Source organism: Sorex araneus, chromosome 2 (assembly GCF_027595985.1).
Source record: "Sorex araneus isolate mSorAra2 chromosome 2, mSorAra2.pri, whole genome shotgun sequence".
Taxonomy (NCBI): Eukaryota; Metazoa; Chordata; class Mammalia; order Eulipotyphla; family Soricidae; genus Sorex; species Sorex araneus.
Genome location: NC_073303.1, coordinates 32,674,197 through 32,687,294, shown reverse-complemented (window position 1 = coordinate 32,687,294; position 13,098 = coordinate 32,674,197).

The window sequence follows — 13,098 nt, the reverse complement described above, 5'->3', positions numbered from 1 at the left end:
TGCATGCAGCCAACCCGGGTTCGATTCCCAGCATCCTATCTGGTCCTCCAAGCACTTCCAGGAGTAATTCCTGAGTGCACAGGAAGTAACTCCTGTGCATCGCCAGGTGTGACCAAAAGGCAAAAACAAAAACAAAAACAAAACCCACATAAATTCTTGGTGGCTGGAGCGATAGCACAGAGGTTAGGGCATTTATCTTGCACGAGACTGACCCAGGTTCGATTCTCAACATCCCATATAGTCCCCTGAATACCGCCAGGGGTGATTCCTGAGTGCAGAGCCAAGAGTAACCCCTGTGTATCGCCAGGTGTGACCCAAAAAGAAAAAAAAAAACCCAAACCTACATAAATTCTTATTGTTTTTTTAGGCAGTGGCTGCAGGTCTTATATTTCCCAGAGGGCCTATCCTCCACTCCCTGCTATTTGCAGTCGGACAATCAAGCAATAAGCATGACAATGTGAAACCCCAGGGTGTTGCTCAAATTCACCTCAAATGAGTTTTCCCAACCTCTGAACACTTGTAGATCTTTCCATCATGTCTTACAGTCACCAGAATAAATATCTAATTATTAATGTCCAAAAAAAAAGAGACTCAAGACATGAATGTTTTTTCTAATTCTTGGGTTGTGTAGTTAATAGGTTACTAAAGGAAAGGATCAATAGAAATTGAGAGAGGAAATATATGGAAGCATGAAGAGCCTTCTAGAATCTCCCACTTTGCGAGCTGCATCTATTTCAGGTAGGGACAGGAGGGGCTGTGAGGGTCTGAGCATGGGTGGTCCTGTGCCTACTCAGTGCTCAGTGCATTGTGGGCTTTGGATTTTTTTGGGGGGGAGATCCACACCAGTCTCAGGGGTTACTTCTGTATTTAGGGTTTACTCTTGACTTTGTGTTGGGGAAAGTGCTGGGAGGGGGGGCGTCACTTGTGGTACCTGGGATAGAACCAGAGTCTGCACTTACAGGGCGGTGTCCTACCTGTGTATTATCACCTCATCTCTGTATTGTGCGCCTTGATGTGGTCAGTTCACCTGCTGGTTCACCTCTCAGCAGAGAGCACTTGGTCCTTGATCCTTCACTAGAGCCTTGTCCCAACAAGACCTGGACCGCAGAGACTCAGCCATCACCTGGACCCTGCCTGTCTCCAAGATCAGGCAGTGGGGGGCTTCACATGGCCAGCAGAAACTGTGTGCTTTGTGTTGTCCTCAGCCCCATCGTTTAGGGTCCAGCTATTTTGGGAAGCCACTTCCTGCAGTGTTGGCAGAACTATGAGGTGTTAGAGATCTCGTGTGTTGACTCTTTCATGCAAAAGAATGCTCACCAGCCTTAGAGCCATCAGCCAGAACAGTATTTTTTCTTTGTTTCTATAGGGGATCATGCCTGCTTCTGTTTTTATGTATGAGTCTGCATTTCATTCTCTGCATATCTAAAGTTCTTATAGCAAAGGTAGCATTTCTTTGCTTCTGCTTCTGCTGTTGCTGCTTCTGCTTTTTCTGCTGCTGCTTTTTTTTGGTGCTGCTGCTACTTCTGCTTCTTCTACTCTTCTTTTTCTACTCTTCTTCTTTTACCCTTCTACTCTCTTCTACTCTTCTCCTTCTCTTTCCCCCCCTCCTTTTTCTCCCTCTCCCTCTTTTTAAAAATTTTTATTAGTGAATCACCATGAGGTACAGTTACAAATTTATGGACTATCATATTTGGATTTGGTTTACATCCCTCCACTATACCCATTCTCCTCCACCAATGTTCCAAGTATCCCTCCCACCACCGCCAGACCAACCACCACCACCCCACCCTGCCTCTTCGGCAGGGCATTCCCTTTTGTTCTCTCTCCTGTTGGTTGTTGTAGTTTGCAATAGAGGTATTGAGTGGCCATCATGCTCGGTCTATAGTCTACTTTTGGTACGCAGTTTCCAACCCGAGTGGGTCCTCCCAACATTCTCTACTAGGTGTTCCTTTCAGCTGCCTTTGCCCCCAGCATGTGGGGCCAGTTTCCAAGCTGTGGGGCAGACCTCCTGGTTCTTACCTCTACTACTTTTGGATGTTAGTGTCCCATTCTGCTACTTTATACTCCACATAAGAGTGCAATCTTTTTATGTCTGTCTCTTTCTTTCTGACTCATTTTACTCAACATGATACTTTCCATGTTGATCCACTTATATGCAAATTTAATGACTTCATCTTTTCTAACAGCTGCATAGTATTCCATTGTGTAGATGTACCAAAGTTTCTTTAACCAGTCATCTGTTTTTGAGCACTCCGTTTTTTTTTTTCCCCAGATTTTGGCTATTGTAAACAGTGCTGCAATGAACATAGAAATGCATATGTCATTTCTACTATACCTTTTTGCCTCTCTGGGATATATTCCCAGGAGTGGTATTGCTGGGTCAAATGGAAGCTCAATTTCTAATTTTTTGAGAATCATCCATATTGTTTTCCAAAAGGGCTGAACCAGTTGACATTCCCACCAGCAGTGAAGGAGAGTCCCTTTCTCCCCACATTCATGCCAACATTGATTGCTTTTGTTTTTTTTGGATGTGAGCCAGTCTCTGTGGTGTGATATTTCATTGTTGTTTTGATCTGCATCTTCCTGATGATTAGTGATGTAGAGCATTTTCTCATATGCCTCTCAGCCATTCAGATTTCTTCTTTGGGAAAATTTCTGTTCATTTCATCACCCCATTTTTTGATCAGGTAGGCAGTTTTCTTCTTGTGGAGTTCAACCAGTGCCTTGTATATCCTTGATATTAACCCCTTATCAGATGGGTACAGGGTAAATATCCTTTCCCATTCTGTAGACTTTGTATTTTGGTCACTGTTTCTTTTGAGGTGCAGAAGCTTCTTAGTTTAAGATAGTCCCATTTATTTATCTCTGTTCTCACTTGTTTGGCCAATGGCATGTCATCTTTGAATATACCATTGGCTTCAATGTCCTGGAGGGTTTTGCTGGCCTTGTCTTCAATGTACCTTAGGGATTCTGGACTGATGTTGAGGTCTTTAATCCATTTTGATCTGACTTTTGTACATGGTGATAGGTGGAGATCTAAGCCCATTTTTTTGCATTTAGCTGTCCAGTTTTGCCAGCACAATTTGTTAAAAATGCTTTCCTTGCTCCACTTCACATTTAGATTAGATGATCATATATTTGGGAGTGTGTGTTAAAGTATTCAACCCTGTTCCTTTGGTCTGTGGCTCTGCCTTTGTTCCAGTACCATGCTGTTTTAATTACTACCACTTTGTAGTAGAGTTTGAAGTTGGGGAGGTTGATTCCTCCTTCTCCTCCTCCTCCTCCTCCTCCTCCTCCTCCTCCTCCTCCTCCTCCTCCTCCTCCTCCTCCTCCTCCTCCTCCTCCTCCTCCTCCTCCTCCTCCTCCTCCTCCTCCTCCTCCTCCTTCTTCTTCTTCTTCTTCTTCTTCTTCTTCTTCTTCTTCTTCTTCTTCTTCTTCTTCTTCTTCTTCTTCTTCTTCCTTTTCCTCCTCCTCCTCCTCCTCCTTCTCCTTATCCTTCTCCTCCTTCTCCTCCTCTTCCTCCTCCTCCTTCTCCTCCTCCTCCTTCTCCTTCTCCTCCTTCTCCTCTTCCTCCTCCTCCTCCTCCTCATCCTCCTCTTCCTCCTTCTCCTTCCTTCTTCATCTTCCTTCTCCTGCTGCTATTGCTTCTGCTTTTGTTGTTTCTACTTCTTCTCCTGGCAAGCTACTCATGGCATATTCAATATGCCAAAAAACAGTAACAATGAGTCTTACAATGGAGACGTTACTGGTACCTGCTCAAGCAAATTGATGAGCAACGGAGTGACAGTGACAGTGACTTCTTCCTTCTTCTATTTCTTCTGCTTCTATTTTTTCCAGCTTCTACTTCTTCTGCTTCTTCTTCTGCTTTTGTTTATTCTTCTTCCTCCTCCCCCTTCTCCCTCTTTTCCTCCCCCCATACTGCTCTTCTTCCTTTTTCCTTCTCCACTTCCCCCTCCTTCCTCCTCCTTTTCCTCCTTCTCCTTTCCCACCTTTCCCCAGTCTATAAAGGCAGCAGATTCTGAATTAGGAGATTGGGGAAAGGTATAATATCTCATCTTTGATCTAAGTTCCTGTTGGAATTCTGTCCTCTCTCCCTGGAAAGTGCTCCAGAGTATGGCTCGGGGAGAGGGGAGACAGCAGTGCTAACTGGGTCAGACGAGCCTCAGTGGGTGGGTTCCCTTTGAGGAAAGAGTTGTAGAGCCTGGGAACTGGCCTGTAGGATGTCTGGGCAAGATCTTCCAGCCTGGGGGACTCAGTGCAGGGATAGCAGGGCAGAAGCGTGTGTCTGCAGCAGAATCACTGAGCTGGAGATGACACAGGTGGCCCCCACGGTAGCTTGTGTGAAGCAGAGAGGAGAGAGATGATCATTTTCTCCTGATCTGCCTCTATCACCTGAAGGTTGTCTGGGAAGGCTAAGACTGATAAAGTCAGCTATGAGCCCCTGTGTGGCATGGGCCAGAGCCCTGCCAGCCCCACAAGGTGGCTGTCAAGTCATACTTGATGTCACTTGGTCTTCTTGGCATGGGAGTTGATCCCACCACCTGATTTCTCAGGGAGCCATGGACTCAGGTTGGAGCAAGGAATTGCTCTTTGCAAGACAGGAAAGTCAGTCTTAGGTCTTATGCAAGGTTTATTGGGTTCTTGTCTTGCCTTGCAGAAAAGAATTTCAGGAGTAAACAAGTGGTGAAGTAAAACATATTTTATTTTGTTTGGGTGCAACATAAGCTCGGCCATGTGGGCACAAGCAGCACATGGACTTGGGCAGCATATACACACCCTTCCTTGGCTCAAGGTGGCTTTTATAGGACTTCCCCAATCTGCCCCACTCGGGGCTTTCTAGCTAGATAAAAGTCCATCTTTGGTGTTGTTTCCAAGGTGGTAGAGTTAGGAGTAGTCTTCTTTGAATCTCCTTTTCTTGACCTTTGTTCCTGCTGGATTTTCTCTCAGAGGTAGGTCCTACCATCTCTGGTCTGGGCTAGCTGAGGGTTAATCAGATTAAAGGAAGGAATTTGAGGGTTCTCCAGTAATTTCCTTCAGGCCTTTTCTGTAGGGAGGGGTCCAGTCTCCTCAGGGTCTGCTGGAGGAGGTGTTTTCTGTATCCACAAGGTGGGTCAGATAGGACTGGTGGCTTTATTACTTTCCAGAAATTTCATTGCCGTAATGTGTGTGTGTGTGTGTGTGTGTGTGTGTGTGTGTGTGTGTGTGTGTGTGTGTGTGTTGTGGTGCTGGTGGTGGAGTTTCCTAATAGACTTGCCTGCCCGCATCAGAATGACTTCCCTGGAGTCACTGGATGCTGTGCTGAGTGGGGCAAAGGGTAAGGAAGGCAGAAGTGGAAGGAAATCAGTGTATGTTCCTGGTCTGAGTGTCCTTTGCTTCCCCTGCTGGGAGTGATGGAGTGTGGGGGCAAAGAGATACTGGATACTTGCAGGATTTCCTATGGGTTAAATCTGGGGTAAGAGATGGGGGTTTAGGAGGACCAAGATAGTAGAAAAGTGGAGTGTTGTCTGCAGAAATGGGGGCACACTAGAAGGAGTACACTTGAGGGGGGCAGCATAGGCAGCAGTTGATACTGGAAATAAGATGTCTACTAGATGTATGAGTGAAACGGTTGGTTTGGGAGTTGGATAGAAGAGTCTGGCATTCTGGAGAAAAGAAAACTAGAGAAATCGGTTTGGGAAGTGTTGGTTTATAAGTTATATTTATTTTGTGTTTGGGTCATACCCAGTAGTGTTCAGAGGCTATATTTGGTTTTGTGCTCAGGAATCACTCCTGGTGGTACCCAGGGGACCAGATGCACTCTTGGAAATCAAACCTGGGTCAACCACATATAAGGACTGTGTACTATATTTCTGGCCTGTAAGTGATATTTAGAGCCTTGAGGTTTTCCTCAAGGTGCTTGGCAGAGGAGTGATAGGTATAAAAGAGAAAGGTCTGAGCTTAGGATCTCCCAGTACCGATTGCTCTTTTCTATTTTTTTTCTAGTGAAGGAAGCAAAATAATTTTATTGAAAGAAGCAGAGAAAAAGAGGAAGGGAGAAGGGAGGGGCATTGAGAATACAGCTTTTTCCAAAGGGGAAAAAGCCCAGGCTGAGTACTCTCATGAGACCATACACCTTGTATGGGTTAGACAGCACACATAGAGTAGGGAGTACCGGTCTTTTGTGCACACAGAACCCCTGCTATCTCTTTGAGACTTGGCATGTCTGGGGAGTGAGAGTCTGTGTTTATGGAAAGTCTTTGCTGCTATTATTGATCTTTCTGTCCCACTTTCAGCAGAATGTAGAACCACTTTCAGTAGGGTTCCCACAGCATTGCACACCAGCCTCACGTGTAGGGCTGCTTGAAAAAGGATTTCTCAGTCTGGTGCTAATTGGAGTGAGTGTCAGATCCCACAGGCTCTGTCTCAAAGAACTGAGCTGATGTGAGACAGGGTGACAATAATCAGATCTCTGTGTTACCAGAATATTATATATTATATAATATAGCAGATATTATATTTTTTGTATTGTTTGTTATGAAAAACTGCTGAAAAAGCTACAAAAAAGTATCCTTAGAGGAAAGAGGGTGAAGATTGTTGTATTTCACCCAGGGGCCATTAAGCCCTTCCGTACAAAATCGCTCACATGTTAGAGGTTGAGCCTTGTGTGCTTTTATATATATTTTACAGATATATATATATATACATATATATATATATATATCTGTAAAAAAATATTTTTCTCTAAGCTTGGTTGCCTCCTACTTTGAACTCTTATCAAATGTGGTGCGGTACTCTTAGAGTATCGGCCAGAGGTGGCTTATGAGCGTGACTGCTGAGTTGCTGGAGAAAAGGGGATATGGGCAGAGGATCTCCATTCCCAGTCCCGTTGTACCCAGAGTTCTCAGTCACAAAGTCCCACATACATGGATTTTCTGAGGGTTCACTCATGGGTGAGGCTTGGTCTGAGCTTGTGGAGACAGCAGCTGTATGTTGGTGGTTGAGTTCTGGAGGTTTTTGGCTGCTGGGGCTGGGTCCCTTGGGGCAGGGCAGGGTTTGACTCCCTCTGGGGCACCCCGAGTGAAACAGCCTGGTGCAGGGTACGGTGGTATGTTATGGGGAGCTTTATGGTATGCTCCCTTCTGGCAGAGAAGGACATGCAGTTGGAATGAAGGACTTTCATATATTGATTGTGCTACCTCACCTGGGTGTAGCTGCTACCCCCAGTGTTTGGTAGTGGGGTGGGAGACCAAGGCTTTGAGAGTGAAGAGAACAGCACTGCAGTGCTCACTTATTTATTTTGTGATTACCCAAAAACAAAAGAACAAAAAAAAATCACAAGCTTTTCTCCAGAATTCTCAGGCTCTTGTATATCCCTGGGAACAGCCTCCTGAAAAATATGGAAGCATCACATTTCTGCACCCTTCAGGTCCCTAATGATGATGCCAACATTACAGCATCTGCAAAAACCTCTACAACACCTGCTCCTGGGTCACAGCGCCTCTGATGTGGCTGGACGTTGCAGTTACACACTTTTTCCTTTGGCCTTAAACACAGTGAGACTCTTCTTCCAGAGATAGGGAATCAGTATGGGGTGACTGGCTGTCAGGATTAGCAATGACAGTTACACAGTAGAGAGTGGGGTATTGGGATAGATCTATGGTATGGGGTCACATTGTGAGTATCTATTACCTGACATCTGTTACTATCCAGGTATTTAGGTCAACTCAAACCCCACATGCAGTACTCCTCCAGTGCTGCTTCTTCCCCTCTCCCTGCACTGTCACTGAGGAAATGACTGTGGGGGTCCTCCCAGAGGGGTGGAAAGAATATCCCCAGTACACAAGTGCCACGGAGAACAAGGTCCTTCCTCCTGGGGAGGGAAACCTCTTCAGAGATCTGAATCTAGAAACTTGCTCAGGTAGGGGATGAGAATGGACTTCTGACTTTATTAATTCACACACTCTCAGCCTCTTGCTGATTCTTGATTGTTTATTATACATGGTGAGAAGCCCGCATGACCAAGGGGCGCCGCACTGTTCATCTGCACACTCCCTTCTCAGCTGCTCCTTTTGGATGTGCTCAGCGTGTATTTCTGACTTTGCATTCTTGCCCTCCACCACTTGGTCTCTGCCCTCAGGGAAAAGTCTCCCCATGGATATTAGTGAGTCCATGTTTCCTACCACCTCCCTTCTGAAGGAAATGCAGAACCCTTCTCAGGCACACTGCGGTGATAGCTGCCCTCTGGGCCCTGCTTTGAGCATCACCCTCTGTGGGTCTCATCTCACATTTTCTCTCTATTCCTTCAACTTCTTCCTCCCACTCGCTGCCACTTACAGGTGAACTTGTCATATTTATTGTATTGATAGCTGAACATTAATTTTGCTTGTCTAGTAGAGTGGTAGCCAAGCTCTGGTCTGCTTGATAAGCCCATGTCCTAAGAATATGTCCCCAAACTTGAATTGTATCTCACCCAGCCTGACATGCTGGTACCTAGATCAATCACCCTCACGTTTCAAGCTTAGATGTGTTCCTCCTGCACATATATCCAGGCTGCTCCTTCCACCCCCCTGAATGAATACCAATGGCATCAGGGGGATGAGACCTCTGCAGCTTCCATTCTTCCTTTGCTTACAAGTCATCAGCTACACTGGCCTTCAGAAACATTCAGACTATAGTTGTTCAACAGTATTTTAAAATTTTTTCCTGCCTAATTTCTCATCCTAATTCATGTATTGCTCATTTTCATTAAATGATGATTTTATGTGAAAAAAACATAATCTTGCTTGTGTCAAGGATTATTATTGTTTTGCTTTGTCTACATTTTGTCTTAGTTTGCCTTTTTCCATTTAGTTTGAAGAACATAGTCCTTTTATGGTTATAAATAAAATTAAAGTAAATTAAAAGTAGAGGCATGAACTGGAAATATAATAGAAGGTTTCCCTGGTTCAATTCCTAGCCTGCATCCTGAGAATATTGCTCCTGCCAGGAGTAATCCCTGAGTAAGAGCCGGGAATAATCCCTGAATATCGAGGGTGTGGTCCCATCAATAATAGAGGCAGAAGTCAAGCCTCTTATGGGAGCTGATAGCACTGAACCAACGGGAGTGGTGCAGAGGTGGAGGATGAGCAGTGACAACTGACTGTCATAGTCTTGTTTTTTTTTTTTTTTCATTTTGGGTCACACCCAGCAATGCTCAGGGGTTACTCCTGGCTTTGCATTCAGAAATTACTCCTGGCAGTGCTTGGGGGACCATATGGGATGCCGGGGATCGAACCAGGTCGGCCGCATGCAAGGCAAATGCCCTACCCGCTGTGCTATCGCTCCGGCCCCTGTCATAGTCTTGTACTGCGTTTGAGACATCAAGAGATAAACTTAAATCCAAATAAATAGAAGCAAAAAAAAAGAAAACATGCTTTTCAACAAAAGACACTTTAACTAAATATTTGTAGGTGTACTTGCTCTCTGCTTTCGCTTTAAAATATCTGCTTCAAATATCAGCAATGTACTGAGTGGATTTAAGTTAGTAACCCAGGGAGCAACTGAGTGAGATGGGGACTGGTGAGAGTGGACTTAAGTCATGAGCACTGTCAAGTGGAAATATTGACAATTTTTTTTTGTAGTCACATCCAGTGTGCTTAGGGATACTCCCAGCAGTTCTCAAGATCAACTCTGGGCCTCCTGGTTTCAAAACATGCTCTCCAGCCCTTTGAGCCTTCTCCCCAGTCCAAAAATTTGACTTTTTTTTTTTGCTAAAATGTTTCTAGATATAGACAAATGAAGGGGACAGAGAATAGTACAATGAGGAGGGTGCTTGTGCTGTCAGGAAGCTTATTGCATGGGCACACGCTATGCAATCATAAGAGTCCAAAGTACCAGTGTGTATTTGCTCTCACTCAACAGTCCCTCCCACAAGGTTCCATCTGCAAGGCTCCCACTGGGAATGAGAAAGCTCCCACATCCAGCACAGCCAGGCTGGCAGGTTGCATGGAAGGCAAAGAGCAGGCAGACAAACAAACATTCTCTGCAAACTGCACCCATGGTGACCTAGGAGCCGTTCTCTTATGATGCTGGGCTTACAAAGACCGTGACCTTCACCTCTCTCGACTCCTTAATTCTTTCTGGTCTTTACATCCCGAGATGGAAGTAGGAAAGGAGTCATTTCCCTTGTCATTAAAGGAGGCTTAAAAGGAGCAACTTTCAGTGACTGGTGGAAACAGGGTAGAGGAAAGCTGAGAATCTCCTAGGACCTCATCAGTTCAGTGATCTGACTTGGTGCTGTGCTGAGAGGAGAATCTCCGTGTGATTCCCAGAGCACCACAACCACTCCCAAACTCTAGTTCCAATGCTGGCTACTCAGAAATATTTTGGGGGATACAGGTGTTGATTTAAGGGGGGGAAAAGAGTTTATTTTGGCAGCTAGTGACCTGAGAATATGATGGATGCATGTCACCCCCAAATCCAATTTTCTCAGGGTAGAGCTACAGGGGGGTTTTAGGGCTGGCTGGGAAAATAGATTAAAAGAAATGTCAAAGCAGGAGGGAGATTTAACTTGAGGCCTTTCGGGCTGGGATCAGTGGTGATGGATCTGTGGGAACAGGCTAGGGTACACCTGGTGACATGACAGGGTCTTTTTCCAAGATCTGCAAAACAGATTTGAAGAGTCCTTCCAGAAGGTTTGTTCTTATTCTTATTTATTTATTTATTTATTTATTTATTTATTTATTTATTTATTTATTTATTTATTTATGCTTTTTGGGTCACAAGTGGCGATATACAGGTGTCACTCCTAGCTCTGCACTCAGAAATTACTCCTGGCAGTGCTCAGGGGACTACATGGGATGCTAGGAATTGAACCTGGGGTTGGCCACATGCAAGGCAAACGCCCTACCCGCTGTGCTATCGCTCCAGCCCCTGTTATTCTTTAAGGGGAAAGAGAATCCTTTTGTTTGTTTTTGGGTCACACCCAGAAATACTCAGGGGTTACTCCTGACTCTGTACTCAGGAATCACTCCTGGAGGTCCTTAGGGGACCATATATGATGTCAGATATCAAACCTAGGTTTTCCACATGCAAGGCTCTGACTCTGAAGAGAGAGTCCTTGAACATGATAAGCCTCAGTATTCTAGAAAGGCCTCTTGTTTTCTCTGTCTCTCCTTAATACATAATTGGATCTGGCTCAACATCAAGCACACAAAGCATAAAACAATTTCTTTTTTTTTTAAATTTTTTTATTTTTTATTTTTTAATAAAAATTTTATTTTATTAAATAACCATGTGGAAGATTACAATGCTTTCAGGCTTAAGTCTCAGTTATACAATGCTGAAACAATCATCCATTCACCAGTGCCCAATGCTGAAACAACCATCCCTTCACCAATGCCCATATAACACCACCAAAAAAAAGGAAAAAAAAACCCCACACAGTACACCTCCCATCCCGCCTCCCCCACCCCACACCTTGCAACTGATAAGTTTCACTTTACTTTCTGTTTACTTTGGTTACATTCAATATTTCAAAACACACCTCACTATTATTGTTAGGAGTACCCCACTAGAGTCAGACCTATTGTGAAGAAAAATGAGGTCGCGCGGCCGCTATAGCGGCCACGCAGTTTTGGATTTCTGTACATTAACAACTAAGTTCGGGGAGATTTCTTCCAGATATTGGATCATTGCAAGCTTGAAAACCCCATCAGTGGTCGTCATAATATGGCGGTCACCGCGCCCTTCATCCCCGGAGAGAAAGAGGCGAGAGAGAGAGAGAGAGAGAGAGAGAGAGAGAGAGAGAGAGAGAGAGAGAGAGAGAGAGAGAGAGAGAGAGAGAAATACCTTTCCCCTCCTGGGCGGGCACGGGGCCGAGGCTTAGTTCTCAGGCTGGAGACATTCTGTGAGGAGTTGCCCATGCCAAAAGAGGTTTTGCTGGGTCTGGGTCTGGATTCACGCTCATGCAGCTGCGGAGGGGCCGCACACGCGTGCGGCTCCCGGGATCACATCTCGGTGGCAAAACAATTTCTTAAGATTGAGGAATAGAATGAAGACTGAAGTGGGAGAAGGATACTGAAAGGAAAACAGGATGGAGACTGTAACACTTGTTCACTCACACAATCAAGTGAGACCCCATGGTACCACCCACCACAGCAGAGAGAAGGGAAGAGGAAAAAGTTTACAATATCATTGACTTTTTAAAGGTCTACAATTAGATCTAGTAATCCCACTTCTGGGTGTTAATTGAAAGAATTTGAAAACTGAGTTTTAAACATAGATGTACCCCTATGTTCACTGCAGCTCTATTTAGTGAAAAATAAACATCCTGAGCACCTGCTGAGGAAGAACTGAATAAGAACATCTTGATCAATGTGGTCTGTGGAGTGGACATACTGAATGGGACTCAGCTATAAAAAGGAATTTGTCTCAACATAGATAACCCTTGAGAAGGTTAGGCTAAGTGAGAGATAAATGTCAAGAGAAAAACTACAGATTGCCCTATGGTTTTACTCATTTAAAGAAACAATCACACAACAAAATGAAACAAACCCTGAGACTCTAATAGCATCCATGGCAGTTACCAGAGGGTGTCTACGGGGAGATGTTCATGAAATTGAACATCTGAAAATGATAGTGTTTGTAGACCAATATCATGGCAAGTTGCAAGAGTGATAGTACGTGGGTAAGATGGGTAAGGCTGCATGTAGCTGACCTGGGTTCATTCCCCAGCACCATATTATCCACTAACTACTTCCAGGAGTGATCCCTGAACACAGGTGTGTGTGACTACCCCTCCCACCTAAAAAAAAAAAAAAAAGAAAGAGAAGGAAGAAAAGAAAGAAAAGTTTTAACAAAATGGGGGAAAAAAATCAAGATTGCTACACAACAATGTGCATAGGTTTTTTTTTTTACACCCATACTTACATTAATTTTACTATACATCCATTGAAAGATAGATAAGTGAGGCTGGGGCCGGAGTGATAGCACAGCGGGTAGGGCATTTGCCTTGCACGCGGCCGACCCGGGTTCAATCCCCGGCATCCCATATGGTCCCCCAAGCATGCCAGGAGTAATTCCTGAGTGAAAAGCCAGGAGTAACCCCTGAGCATTGCTGGGTGTGACCCAAAAAAGCAA